Source organism: Mustelus asterias, unplaced genomic scaffold (assembly GCF_964213995.1).
Source record: "Mustelus asterias unplaced genomic scaffold, sMusAst1.hap1.1 HAP1_SCAFFOLD_757, whole genome shotgun sequence".
NCBI classification, from domain to species: domain Eukaryota; kingdom Metazoa; phylum Chordata; class Chondrichthyes; order Carcharhiniformes; family Triakidae; genus Mustelus; species Mustelus asterias.
In genome coordinates this window covers 40,940-55,139 of record NW_027590705.1, presented here as the reverse complement: position 1 = coordinate 55,139, position 14,200 = coordinate 40,940, and the positions used below count along the sequence as shown (strand labels likewise).

Here is a 14,200-nt window from a genome sequence, read left to right as displayed (position 1 = left end):
TATCTAACCCCGTGCTGTCCCTGTCCTGGGAGTGGTTGATGGCGGATAGTGTAGAGGGAGGTTTACTCTGTATCTAGCCCCGTGCTGGACCTGTCCTGGGAGTGTTTGATGGGGACAGTGTAGAGGGGGTTTACTCTGTATCTAACACCGTGCTGAACCTGTCCTGGGAGTGTTTGATGGGGACAGTGTAGAGGGAGCTTTATTCTGTATCTAACCCGGTGCTGTACCTGTCCTGGCAGTGTTTGATGGGGACAGTGTAGAGGGAGCTTCACTCTGTATCTAACCCCATGCTGTACCTGTCCTGGGAGTGTTTGATGGGGGGACAGTGTAGAGGGGGTTTACTCTGTATCTAACCCCGTGTTGTACCTGTCCTGGGAGTGTTTGATGGGGGACAGTGTAGAGGGGGTTTACTCTGTATCTCACCCCATGCTGTACCTGTCCTGGGTGTGTTTGATGGGGACAGTGTAGAGGGAGCTTTACTCTGTATCTAACCCCGTGCTGTACCTGTCCTGGGAGTGTTTGATGGGGGACAGTGTAGAGGGAGTTTTACTCTGTATCTAACCCCATACTGTACCTGTCCTGGGAGTGTTTGATGGGGACAGTGTAGAGGGGGTTTACTCTGTATCTAACCCCATACTGTACCTGTCCTGGGAGTGTTTGATGGGGACAGTGTAGAGGGGGTTTACTCTGTATCTAACCCCGTGCTGTACCTGTCCTGGGATTGTTTGATGGGGACTGTGTAGAGGGAGCTTCACTCTGTATCTAACCCCATGCTGTACCTGTCCTGGGAGTGTTTGATGGGGGACAGTTTAGAGGGGGTTTACTCTGTATCTAACCCCATGCTGTACCTGTCCTGGGAGTGTTTGATGGGGGACAGTGTAGAGGGGGTTTACTCTGTATCTAACCCCATGCTGTACCTGTCCAGGGAGTGTTTGATGGGGGACAGTGTAGAGGGGGTTTACTCTGTATCTAACCCCATGCTGTACCTGTCCTGGGAGTGTTTGATGGGGACAGTGTCGAGGGAGCTTTACTCTGTATCTAACCCCGTGTTGTACCTGTCCTGGGAGTGTTTGATGGGGGACAGTGCAGAGGGGGTTTACTCTGTATCTAACCCCATGCTGTACCTGTCCTGGGTGTGTTTGATGGGGACAGTGTAGAGGGAGTTTTACTCTGTATCTAACCCCATGCTGTACCTGTCCTGGGTGTGTTTGATGGGGACAGTGTAGAGGGAGATTACTCTGTATCTAACCCCATGCTGTACCTGTCCTGGGTGTGTTTGTTGGGGACAGTGTAGAGGGAGTTTTACTCTGTATCTAACCCCATGCTGTACCTGTCCTGGGAGTGTTTGATGGGGACAGTGTAGAGGGGGTTTACTCTGTATTTATCCCATACTGTACCTGTCCTGGGAGTGTTTGATGGGGACAGTGTCGAGGGAGGTTTACTCTGTATCTAACCCCGTGCTGTACCTGTCCTGGGAGTGTTTGATGGGAAAGTGTAGAGGGAGCTTTACTCTGTATCTAACCCCGTGCTGTACCTGTCCTGGAAGTGTTTGATGGGGACAGTGTAGAGGGAGCTTTACTCTGTATCGAACCCCGTGCTGTACCTGTCCTGGGAGTGTTTGATGGGGACAGTGTAGAGGGAGTTTTACTCTGTATCTAACCCCATGCTGTACCTGTCCTGGGTGTGTTTGATGGGGACAGTGTAGAGGGAGTTTTACTCTGTATCTAACCACATGCTGTACCTGTCCTGGGTGTGTTTGATGGGGACAGTGTAGAGGGGGTTTACTCTGTATCTAACCCCATACTGTACCTGTCCTGGGTGTGTTTGATGGGGACAGTGTAGAGGGAGGTTTACTCTGTATTTAACCCCGTGCTGTACCTGTCCTGGGAGTGTTTGATGGGGACACTGTAGAGGGAGGTTTACTCTGTATCGAACCCCGTGCTGTACCTGTCCTGGGAGTGTTTGATGGGAAAGTGTAGAGGGAGCTTTACTCTGTATCTAACCCCGTGCTGTACCTTTCCTGGAAGTGTTTGATGGGGACAGTGTAGAGGGGGTTTACTCTGTATCTAACCCTGTGCTGTACCTGTCCTGGGAGTGTTTGATGGGGACAGTGTAGATGGAGCTTTACTCTGTATCTAACCCCGTGCTGTACCTGTCCTGGGAGTGTTTGATGGGGACAGTGTAGAGGGAGATTTACTCTGTATCTAACCCCGTGTGTACCTATCCTGGGAGAGTTTGATGGGAAAGTGTAGAGGGAGCTTTACTCTGTATCTAACCCCGTGCTGTACCTGTCCTGGGAGTGTTTGATGGGGACAGTGTAGAGGGAGGTTTACTCTGTATCTAACCCCGTGCTGTACCTGTCCTGGGAGTGTTTGATGGGGACAGTGTAGAGGGAGCTTTACTCTGTATCTAACCCCGTGCTGTACCTGTCCTGGGAGTGTTTGATGGGGACAGTGGAGAGGGAGCTTTTCTCTGTATCGAACCCCGTCTGTATCTGTCCTGGGAGTGTTTGATGGGGACAGTGTAGAGGGAGGTTTACTCTGTATCTAACCCCGTGCTGTACCTGTCCTGGGAGTGTTTGATGGGGACAGTGTAGAGGGAGCTTTACTCTGTATCTAACTCCGTGCTGTACCTGTCCTGGGAGTGTTTGATGGGGACAGTGTAGAGGGAGTTTTACTCTGTATCTAACACCATGCTGTACCTGTCCTGGGTGTGTTTGATGGGGACAGTGTAGAGGGGGTTTACTCTGTATCTAACCCTGTGCTGTACCTGTCCTGGGAGTGTTTGATGGGGACAGTGTAGAGGGAGCTTTACTCTGTATCTAACCCCGTGCTGTACCTGTCCTGGGAGTGTTTGATGGGGACAGTGTAAAGGGAGATTTACTCTGTATCTAACCCCGTGCTGTACCTGTCCTGGGAGAGTTTGATGGGGACAGTGTAGACGGGGTTTACTCTGTATCGAACCCCGTGCTGTACCTGTCCTGGGATTGTTTGGTGGGGACAGTGTAGAGGGAGATTTACTCTGTATCTAACCCCGTGCTGTACCTGTCCTGGGAGTGTTTGATGGGGACAGTGTTGACGGGGTTTACTCTGTATCGAACCCCGTGCTGTACCTGTCCTGGGAGTGTTTGATGGGGACAGTGTAGAGGGAGATTTACTCTGTATCTAACCCCGTGCTGTACCTGTCCTGGGAGTGTTTGATGGGGACAGTGTTGACGGGGTTTACTCTGTATCTAACCCCGTGCTGTACCTGTCCTGGGAGTGTTTGATGGGGACAGTGTAGACGGGGTTTACTCTGTATCTAACCCCGTGCTGTACCTGTCCTGGTTGTGTTTGATGGGGACAGTGTAGACGGGGTTTACTCTGTATCTAACCCCGTGCTGTACCTGTCCATCTTCTGCCCACTCAGCTTGGTCTTGCGATTTGTTATGACCTTCGTTTTCCTGAAATTTCACTTGTACTGACTGAAGCAGGAGCTGAAATCTTGACATTCCCATCAGCCTTCACCGTGACAACAGGATTAGCTCATTGGGAGGTTAGTGAGTTCAGTGTGTGTGAGCCCGGGTGTGAAGGAACATTCCTTTAATCGTGATTTCAGTGTGTGTGAGCCCGGGTGTGAAGGAACACTCCTTTAATAGTGATTTCAGTGTGTGTGAGCCCGGGTGTGAGGAAACACTCCTTTAATAGTGATTTCAGTGTGTGTGAGCCCGGGTGTGAAGGAACCCTCCTTTAATAGTGATTTCAGTGTGTGTGAGCCCGGGTGTGAAGGAACACTCCTTTAATAGTGATTTCAGTGTCTGTGAGCCTGGGTGTGAAGGAACACTCCTTTAATAGTGATTTCAGTGTGTGTGAGCCCGGGTGTGAAGGAACATTCCTTTAATAGTGATTTCTGTGTGTGTGAGCCCGGGTGTGAAGGAACACTCCTTTAATAGTGATTTCTGTGTGTGTGAGACCGGGTGTGAGGAAACACTCCTTTAATAGTGATTTCAGTGTGTGTGAGCCCGGGTGTGAAGGAACACTCCTTTAATAGTGATTTCAGTGTGTGTGAGCCCGGGTGTGAAGGAACACTCCTTTAATAGTGATTTCAGTGTGTGTGAGCCCGGGTGTGAGGAAACACTCCTTTAATAGTGATTTCAGTGTGTGTGAGCACGGGTGTGAAGGAACACTCCTTTAATAGTGATTTCAGTGTGTGTGAGCCCGGGTGTGAAGGAACACTCCTTTAATAGTGATTTCAGTGTGTGTGAGCCCGGGTGTGAGGAAACACTCCTTTAATAGTGATTTCAGTGTGTGTGAGCCCGGGTGTGAAGGAACACTCCTTTAATAGTGATTTCTGTGTGTGTGAGACCGGGTGTGAGGAAACACTCCTTTAATAGTGATTTCAGTGTGTGTGAGCCCGGGTGTGAGGAAACACTCCTTGAATAGTGATTTCAGTGTGTGTGAGCCCGGGTGTGAAGGAACACTCCTTTAATTGTGATTTCAGTGTGTGTGAGCCCGGGTGTGAAGGAACACTCCTTTAATAGTGATTTCAGTGTGTGTGAGCCCGGGTGTGAAGGAACACTCCTTTAATAGTGATTTCAGTGTGTGTGAGCCCGGGTGTGAGGAAACACTCCTTTAATAGTGATTTCAGTGTGTGTGAGCCCGGGTGTGAAGGAACACTCCTTTAATAGTGATTTCAGTGTGTGTGAGCCCGGGTGTGAAGGAACACTCCTTTAATAGTGATTTCAGTGTCTGTGAGCCCGGGTGTGAAGGAACACTCCTTTAATAGTGATTTCAGTGTGTGTGAGCCCGGGTGTGAAGGAACATTCCTTCAATAGTGATTTCAGTGTGTGTGAGCCCGGGTGTGAAGGAACACTCCTTTAATAGTGATTTCTGTGTGTGTGAGCCCGGGTGTGAGGAAACACTCCTTTAATAGTGATTTCAGTGTGTGTGAGCCCGGGTGTGAAGGAACACTCCTTTAATAGTGATTTCAGTGTGTGTGAGCCCGGGTGTGAAGGAACACTCCTTTAATAGTGATTTCAGTGTGTGTGAGCCCGGGTGTGAGGAAACACTCCTTTAATAGTGATTTCAGTGTGTGTGAGCCCGGGTGTGAAGGAACACTCCTTTAATAGTGATTTCAGTGTGTGTGAGCCCGGGTGTGAAGGAACACTCCTTTAATAGTGATTTCAGTGTGTGTGAGCCCGGGTGTGAAGGAACACTCCTTTAATAGTGATTTCAGTGTGTGTGAGCCCGGGTGTGAGGAAACACTCCTTTAATAGTGATTTCAGTGTGTGTGAGCCCGGGTGTGAAGGAACACTCCTTTAATAGTGATTTCAGTGTGTGTGAGCCCGGGTGTGAAGGAACACTCCTTTAATAGTGATTTCAGTGTCTGTGAGCCCGGGTGTGAAGGAACACTCCTTTAATAGTGATTTCAGTGTGTGTGAGCCCGGGTGTGAAGGAACATTCCTTCAATAGTGATTTCAGTGTGTGTGAGCCCGGGTGTGAAGGAACACTCCTTTAATAGTGATTTCTGTGTGTGTGAGCCCGGGTGTGAGGAAACACTCCTTTAATAGTGATTTCAGTGTGTGTGAGCCCGGGTGTGAAGGAACACTCCTTTAATAGTGATTTCAGTGTGTGTGAGCCCGGGTGTGAAGGAACTCTCCTTTAATAGTGATTTCAGTGTGTGTGAGCCCGGGTGTGAGGAAACACTCCTTTAATAGTGATTTCAGTGTGTGTGAGCCCGGGTGTGAAGGAACACTCCTTTAATAGTGATTTCAGTGTGTGTGAGCCCGGGTGTGAAGGAACACTCCTTTAATAGTGATTTCAGTGTGTGTGAGCCCGGGTGTGAGGAAACACTCCTTTAATAGTGATTTCAGTGTGTGTGAGCCCGGGTGTGAGGAAACACTCCTTTAATAGTGATTTCAGTGTGTGTGAGCCCGGGTGTGAAGGAACACTCCTTTAATAGTGATTTCAGTGTGTGTGAGCCCGGGTGTGAAGGAACACTCCTTTAATAGTGATTTCAGTGCGTGTGAGCCCGGGTGTGAAGGAACACTCCTTTAATAGTGATTTCAGTGTGTGTGAGCCCGGGTGTGAAGGAACACTCCGTTAATTGTGATTTCAGTGTGTGTGAGCCTCGGGGTGAAGGAACACTCCTTTAATAGTGATTTCAGTGTGTGTGAGCCCGGGTGTGAAGGAACACTCCTTTAATAGTGATTTCAGTGTGTGTGAGCCCGGGTGTGAAGGAACCCTCCTTTAATAGTGATTTCAGTATGTGTGAGCCCAGGTGTGAAGGAACACTCCTTTAATAGTGATTTCAGTGTGTGTGAGCCCGGGTGTGAGGAAACACTCCTTTAATAGTGATTTCAGTGTGTGTGAGCCCGGGTGTGAGGAACACTCCTTTAATTGTGATTTCAGTGTGTGAGACTGGGTGTGAAGGAACATTCCTTTAATAGTGATTTCAGTGTGTGTGAGACCGGGTGTGAAGGAACACTCCTTTAATATGAGTTCAGTGTGTGTGAGCCTGGGTGTGAAGGAACACTCCTTTAATAGTGATTTCATTGTGTGTGTGAGCCCGGGTGTGAAGGAACATTCCTTTAATAGTGAGTTCAGTGTGTGTGAGCCTGGGTGTGACGGAACACTCCTTTACTAGTGATTTCAGTGTGTGTGAGACCGGGTGTGAAGGAACACTCCTTTAATAGTGAGTTCAGTGTGTGTGTGAGCCCAGGTGTGAAGGAACACTCCTTTAATAGTGATTTCATTGTGTGTGTGAGCCCGGGTGTGAAGGGACACTCCTTTAATAGTGATTTCAGTGTGTGTGAGCCTGGGTGTGAATGAACACTCCATTAATAGTGATTTCAGTGTGTGTGAGACCGGGTGTGAAGGAACACTCCTTTAATAGTGAGTTCAGTGTGTGTGTGAGCCCAGGTGTGAAGGAACACTCCTTTAATAGTGATTTCAGTGTGTGTGAGCCCGGGTGTGAAGGAACACTCGTTTAACAGTGATTTCAGTGTGTGTGAGCCCGGGTGTGAAGGAACACTCCTTTAACAGTGATTTCAGTGTGTGTGCGCCCGGGTGTGAAGGAACACTCCTTTCACAGTGATTCCAGTGTGTGTGAGCCCGGGTGTGAAGGAACACTCCTTTAATAGTGAGTTCGGTGTGTGTGTGAGCCCAGGTGTGAAGGAACACTCCTTTAATAGTGATTTCAGTGTGTGTGAGCCCGGGTGTGAAGGAACACTCCTTTAATAGTGATTTCAGTGTGTGTGAGACCGGGTGTGAAGGAACACTCCGTTAATAGTGAGTTCAGTGTGTGTGTGAGCCCAGGTGTGAAGGAACACTCCTTTAATAGTGATTTCAGTGTGTGTGAGCCCGGGAGTGAAGGAACACCCCTTTAATAGTGATTTCAGTGTGTGTGAGCCTGGGTGTGAAGGAACACTCCTTTAATAGTGATTTCAGTGTGTGAGAACCCGGGTGTGAAGGAACACTCCTTTAATAGTGATTTCAGTGTGTGTGAGCCCGGGTGTGAAGGAACACCCCTTTAATAGTGATTTCAGTGTGTGTGAGCCTGGGTGTGAAGGAACACTCCTTTAATAGTGATTTCAGTGTGTGTGAGCCCGGGTGTGAAGGAACACTCCTTTAATCGTGATTTCAGTGTGTGTGAGCCTGGGTGTGAATGAACACTCCTTTCATAGTGATTTCAGTGTGTGAGCCCGGGTGTGAAGGAACACTCCTTTAATAGTGATTTCAGTGTGCGTGAGCCCGGGTGTGAAGGAACATTCCTTGAATAGTGAGTTCAGTGTGCGTGAGCCTGGGTGTGAAGGAACACTCCTTTAATAGTGAGTTCGGTGTGTGTGAGCCTGTGTGTGAAGGATCACTCCTTTAATAGTGATTTCAGTGTGTGTGAGCCCGGGTGTGAAGGAACACTCCTTTCATTGTGATTTCAGTGTGTGTGAGCCCGGGTGTGATGGAACATTCCTTTAATAGTGAGTTCAGTGTGTGTGAGCCTGGGTGTGAAGGAACACTCCTTTAATAGTGATTTCAGTGTGTGTGAGCCCGGGTGTGAAGGAACACTCCTTCAATAGTGATTTCAGTGTGTGTGAGCTCGGGTCAGAAGGAACACTCCTTTAATAGTGATTTCAGTGTGTGTGAGCCTGGGTGTGAAGGAACACTCCTTTAATAGTGATTTCAGTGTGTGTGAGACCGGGTGTGAAGGAACACTCCTTTAATAGTGATTTCATTGTGTGTGTGAGCCCGGGTGTGAAGGAACATTCCTTTAATAGTGAGTTCAGTGTGTGTGAGCCTGGGTGTGAAGGAACACTCCTTTACTAGTGATTTCAGTGTGTGTGAGACCGGGTGTGAAGGAACACTCCTTTAATAGTGAGTTCAGTGTGTGTGTGAGCCCAGGTGTGAAGGAACACTCCTTTAATAGTGATTTCATTGTGTGTGTGAGCCCGGGTGTGAAGGGACACTCCTTTAATAGTGATTTCAGTGTGTGTGAGCCTGGGTGTGAATGAACACTCCTTTAATAGTGATTTCAGTGTGTGTGAGACCGGGTGTGAAGGAACACTCCTTTAATAGTGAGTTCAGTGTGTGTGTGAGCCCAGGTGTGAAGGAACACTCCTTTAATAGTGATTTCAGTGTGTGTGAGCCCGGGTGTGAAGGAACACTCGTTTAACAGTGATTTCAGTGTGTGTGAGCCCGGGTGTGAAGGAACACTCCTTTAACAGTGATTTCAGTGTGTGTGCGCCCGGGTGTGAAGGAACACTCCTTTCACAGTGATTCCAGTGTGTGTGAGCCCGGGTGTGAAGGAACACTCCTTTACTAGTGAGTTCGGTGTGTGTGTGAGCCCAGGTGTGAAGGAACACTCCTTTAATAGTGATTTCAGTGTGTGTGAGCCCGGGTGTGAAGGAACACTCCTTTAATAGTGATTTCAGTGTGTGTGAGACCGGGTGTGAAGGAACACTCCGTTAATAGTGAGTTCAGTGTGTGTGTGAGCCCAGGTGTGAAGGAACACTCCTTTAATAGTGATTTCAGTGTGTGTGAGCCCGGGAGTGAAGGAACACCCCTTTAATAGTGATTTCAGTGTGTGTGAGCCTGGGTGTGAAGGAACACTCCTTTAATAGTGATTTCAGTGTGTGAGAACCCGGGTGTGAAGGAACACTCCTTTAATAGTGATTTCAGTGTGTGTGAGCCCGGGTGTGAAGGAACACCCCTTTAATAGTGATTTCAGTGTGTGTGAGCCTGGGTGTGAAGGAACACTCCTTTAATAGTGATTTCAGTGTGTGTGAGCCCGGGTGTGAAGGAACACTCCTTTAATCGTGATTTCAGTGTGTGTGAGCCTGGGTGTGAATTAACACTCCTTTAATAGTGATTTCAGTGTGTGAGCCCGGGTGTGAAGGAACACTCCTTTAATAGTGATTTCAGTGTGCGTGAGCCCGGGTGTGAAGGAACATTCCTTGAATAGTGAGTTCAGTGTGCGTGAGCCTGGGTGTGAAGGAACACTCCTTTAATAGTGAGTTCGGTGTGTGTGAGCCTGTGTGTGAAGGATCACTCCTTTAATAGTGATTTCAGTGTGTGTGAGCCCGGGTGTGAAGGAACACTCCTTTCATTGTGATTTCAGTGTGTGTGAGCCCGGGTGTGATGGAACATTCCTTTAATAGTGAGTTCAGTGTGTGTGAGCCTGGGTGTGAAGGAACACTCCTTTAATAGTGATTTCAGTGTGTGTGAGCCCGGGTGTGAAGGAACACTCCTTCAATAGTGATTTCAGTGTGTGTGAGCTCGGGTCAGAAGGAACACTCCTTTAATAGTGATTTCAGTGTGTGTGAGCCTGGGTGTGAAGGAACACTCCTTTAATAGTGATTTCAGTGTGTGTGAGACCGGGTGTGAAGGAACACTCCTTTAATAGTGATTTCAGTGTGTGTGAGCCCAGGTGTGAAGGAACACTCCTTTAACAGTGATTTCAGTGTGTGTCAGCCCGGGTATGAAGGAACACTCCTTTAATAGTGATTTCAGCGTGTGTGAGCCCGGGAGTGAAGGAACACTCCTTTAACAGTGATTTCAGTGTGTGTGAGTCCGGGTGTGAACGAACACCCCTTTAATCGTGATTTCAGTGTGTGTGAGCCTGGGTGTGAATGAACTCTCCTTTAACAGTGATTTCAGTGTGTGTGAGTCCGGGTGTGAAGGAACACTCCTTTAATAGTGATTTCAGTGTGTGTGAGCCCGGGTGTGAATGAACACTCCTTTAATAGTGATTTCAGTGTGTGTGAGCCCGGGTGTGAGGAAACACTCCTTTAATAGTGATTTCAGTGTGTGTGAGCCCGGGTGTGAAGGAACACTCCTTTAATAGTGATTTCAGTGTGTGTGAGCCCGGGTGTGAAGGAACACTCCATTAATAGTGATTTCACTGTGTGTGAGCCTCGGGGTGAAGGAACACTCCTTTAATAGTGATTTCAGTGTGTGTGAGCCCGGGTGTGAAGGAACACTCCTTTAATAGTGATTTCAGTGTGTGTGAGACCGGGTGTGAAGGAACACTCCTTTAATAGTGATTTCAGTGTGTGTGAGCCCGGGTGTCAAGGAACACTCCTTTAATAGTGATTTCAGTGTGCGTGAGCCCGGGTGGAATGGAACACTCCTTTAATAGTGATTTCAGTATGTGTGAGCCCGGGTGTGAAGGAACACTCCTTTAATAGTGATTTCAGTGTGTGTGAGCCCGGGTGTGAGGAAACACTCCTTTAATAGTGATTTCAGTGTGTGTGAGCCCGGGTGTGAGGAACACTCCTTTAATAGTGATTTCAGTGTGTGAGACTGGGTGTGAAGGAACATTCCTTTAATAGTGATTTCAGTGTGTGTGAGACCGGGTGTGAAGGAACACTCCTTTAATAGTGATTTCATTGTGTGTGTGAGCCCGGGTGTGAAGGAACATTCCTTGAATAGTGAGTTCAGTGTGTGTGAGCCTGGGTGTGAAGGAACACTCCTTTACTAGTGATTTCAGTGTGTGTGAGACCGGGTGTGAAGGAACACTCCTTTAATAGTGAGTTCAGTGTGTGTGTGAGCCCAGGTGTGAAGGAACACTCCTTTAATAGTGATTTCATTGTGTGTGTGAGCCCGGGTGTGAAGGGACACTCCTTTAATAGTGATTTCAGTGTGTGTGAGCCTGGGTGTGAATGAACACTCCTTTAATAGTGATTTCAGTGTGTGTGAGACCGGGTGTGAAGGAACACTCCTTTAATAGTGAGTTCAGTGTGTGTGAGCCCGGGAGTGAAGGAACACCCCTTTAATAGTGATTTCAGTGTGTGTGAGCCTGGGTGTGAAGGAACACTCCTTTAATAGTGATTTCAGTGTGTGAGAACCCGGGTGTGAAGGAACACTCCTTTAATAGTGATTTCAGTGTGTGTGAGCCCGGGTGTGAAGGAACACCCCTTTAATAGTGATTTCAGTGTGTGTGAGCCTGGGTGTGAAGGAACACTCCTTTAATAGTGATTTCAGTGTGTGTGAGCCCGGGTGTGAAGGAACACTCCTTTAATCGTGATTTCAGTGTGTGTGAGCCTGGGTGTGAATTAACACTCCTTTAATAGTGATTTCAGTGTGTGAGCCCGGGTGTGAAGGAACACTCCTTTAATAGTGATTTCAGTGTGCGTGAGCCCGGGTGTGAAGGAACATTCCTTGAATAGTGAGTTCAGTGTGCGTGAGCCTGGGTGTGAAGGAACACTCCTTTAATAGTGAGTTCGGTGTGTGTGAGCCTGTGTGTGAAGGATCACTCCTTTAATAGTGATTTCAGTGTGTGTGAGCCCGGGTGTGAAGGAACACTCCTTTCATTGTGATTTCAGTGTGTGTGAGCCCGGGTGTGATGGAACATTCCTTTAATAGTGAGTTCAGTGTGTGTGAGCCTGGGTGTGAAGGAACACTCCTTTAATAGTGATTTCAGTGTGTGTGAGCCCGGGTGTGAAGGAACACTCCTTCAATAGTGATTTCAGTGTGTGTGAGCTCGGGTCAGAAGGAACACTCCTTTAATAGTGATTTCAGTGTGTGTGAGCCTGGGTGTGAAGGAACACTCCTTTAATAGTGATTTCAGTGTGTGTGAGACCGGGTGTGAAGGAACACTCCTTTAATAGTGATTTCAGTGTGTGTGAGCCCAGGTGTGAAGGAACACTCCTTTAACAGTGATTTCAGTGTGTGTCAGCCCGGGTATGAAGGAACACTCCTTTAATAGTGATTTCAGCGTGTGTGAGCCCGGGAGTGAAGGAACACTCCTTTAACAGTGATTTCAGTGTGTGTGAGTCCGGGTGTGAAGGAACACCCCTTTAATCGTGATTTCAGTGTGTGTGAGCCTGGGTGTGAATGAACTCTCCTTTAACAGTGATTTCAGTGTGTGTGAGTCCGGGTGTGAAGGAACACTCCTTTAATAGTGATTTCAGTGTGTGTGAGCCCGGGTGTGAATGAACACTCCTTTAATAGTGATTTCAGTGTGTGTGAGCCCGGGTGTGAGGAAACACTCCTTTAATAGTGATTTCAGTGTGTGTGAGCCCGGGTGTGAAGGAACACTCCTTTAATAGTGATTTCAGTGTGTGTGAGCCCGGGTGTGAAGGAACACTCCGTTAATAGTGATTTCACTGTGTGTGAGCCTCGGGGTGAAGGAACACTCCTTTAATAGTGATTTCAGTGTGTGTGAGCCCGGGTGTGAAGGAACACTCCTTTAATAGTGATTTCAGTGTGTGTGAGACCGGGTGTGAAGGAACGCTCCTTTAATAGTGATTTCAGTGTGTGTGAGCCCGGGTGTCAAGGAACACTCCTTTAATAGTGATTTCAGTGTGCGTGAGCCCGGGTGGAATGGAACACTCCTTTAATAGTGATTTCAGTATGTGTGAGCCCGGGTGTGAAGGAACACTCCTTTAATAGTGATTTCAGTGTGTGTGAGCCCGGGTGTGAGGAAACACTCCTTTAATAGTGATTTCAGTGTGTGTGAGCCCGGGTGTGAGGAACACTCCTTTAATAGTGATTTCAGTGTGTGAGACTGGGTGTGAAGGAACATTCCTTTAATAGTGATTTCAGTGTGTGTGAGACCGGGTGTGAAGGAACACTCCTTTAATAGTGATTTCATTGTGTGTGTGAGCCCGGGTGTGAAGGAACATTCCTTTAATAGTGAGTTCAGTGTGTGTGAGCCTGGGTGTGAAGCAACACTCCTTTACTAGTGATTTCAGTGTGTGTGAGACCGGGTGTGAAGGAACACTCCTTTAATAGTGAGTTCAGTGTGTGTGTGAGCCCAGGTGTGAAGGAACACTCCTTTAATAGTGATTTCATTGTGTGTGTGAGCCCGGGTGTGAAGGGACACTCCTTTAATAGTGATTTCAGTGTGTGTGAGCCTGGGTGTGAATGAACACTCCTTTAATAGTGATTTCAGTGTGTGTGAGACCGGGTGTGAAGGAACACTCCTTTCATAGTGAGTTCAGTGTGTGTGTGAGCCCAGGTGTGAAGGAACACTCCTTTAATAGTGATTTCAGTGTGTGTGAGCCCGGGTGTGAAGGAACACTCGTTTAACAGTGATTTCAGTGTGTGTGAGCCCGGGTGTGAAGGAACACTCCTTTAACAGTGATTTCAGTGTGTGTGAGCCCGGGTGTGAAGGAACACTCCTTTAACAGTGATTCCAGTGTGTGTGAGCCCGGGTGTGAAGGAACACTCCTTTAATAGTGAGTTCGGTGTGTGTGTGAGCCCAGGTGTGATTTCAGTGTGTGTGAGCCCGGGTGTGAAGGAACACTCCTTTAATAGTGATTTCAGTGTGTGTGAGACCGGGTGTGAAGGAACACTCCGTTAATAGTGAGTTCAGTGTGTGTGTGAGCCCAGGTGTGAAGGAACACTCCTTTAATAGTGATTTCAGTGTGTGTGAGCCCGGGAGTGAAGGAACACCCCTTTAATAGTGATTTCAGTGTGTGTGAGCCTGGGTGTGAAGGAACACTCCTTTAATAGTGATTTCAGTGTGTGAGAACCCGGGTGTGAAGGAACACTCCTTTAATAGTGATTTCAGTGTGTGAGCCCGGGTGTGAAGGAACACCCCTTTTAGAGTGATTTCAGTGTGTGTGAGCCTGGGTGTGAATGAACACTCCTTTAATAGTGATTTCAGTGTGTGTGAGCCCGGGTGTGAAGGAACACTCCTTTAATCGTGATTTCAGTTTGTGTGAGCCTGGGTGTGAATGAACACTCCTTTAATAGTGATTTCAGTGTGTGAGCCCGGGTGT

At 47.9% G+C, this 14,200-nt stretch overlaps 1 pseudogene across 1 annotated transcript in view; it reads left to right on the top strand.

The window, feature by feature from the left end:
• The window catches only part of LOC144487371 (deaminated glutathione amidase-like), a 127,664-nt pseudogene that overhangs the window by 94,577 nt on the left and 18,887 nt on the right, over nt 1-14,200 (top strand). Inside the window, exon 5 of the transcript XR_013496402.1 lies at nt 3,409-3,534. The product of XR_013496402.1 is annotated as a deaminated glutathione amidase-like (transcript). The remainder of the gene's footprint in view (nt 1-3,408; nt 3,535-14,200) is intronic.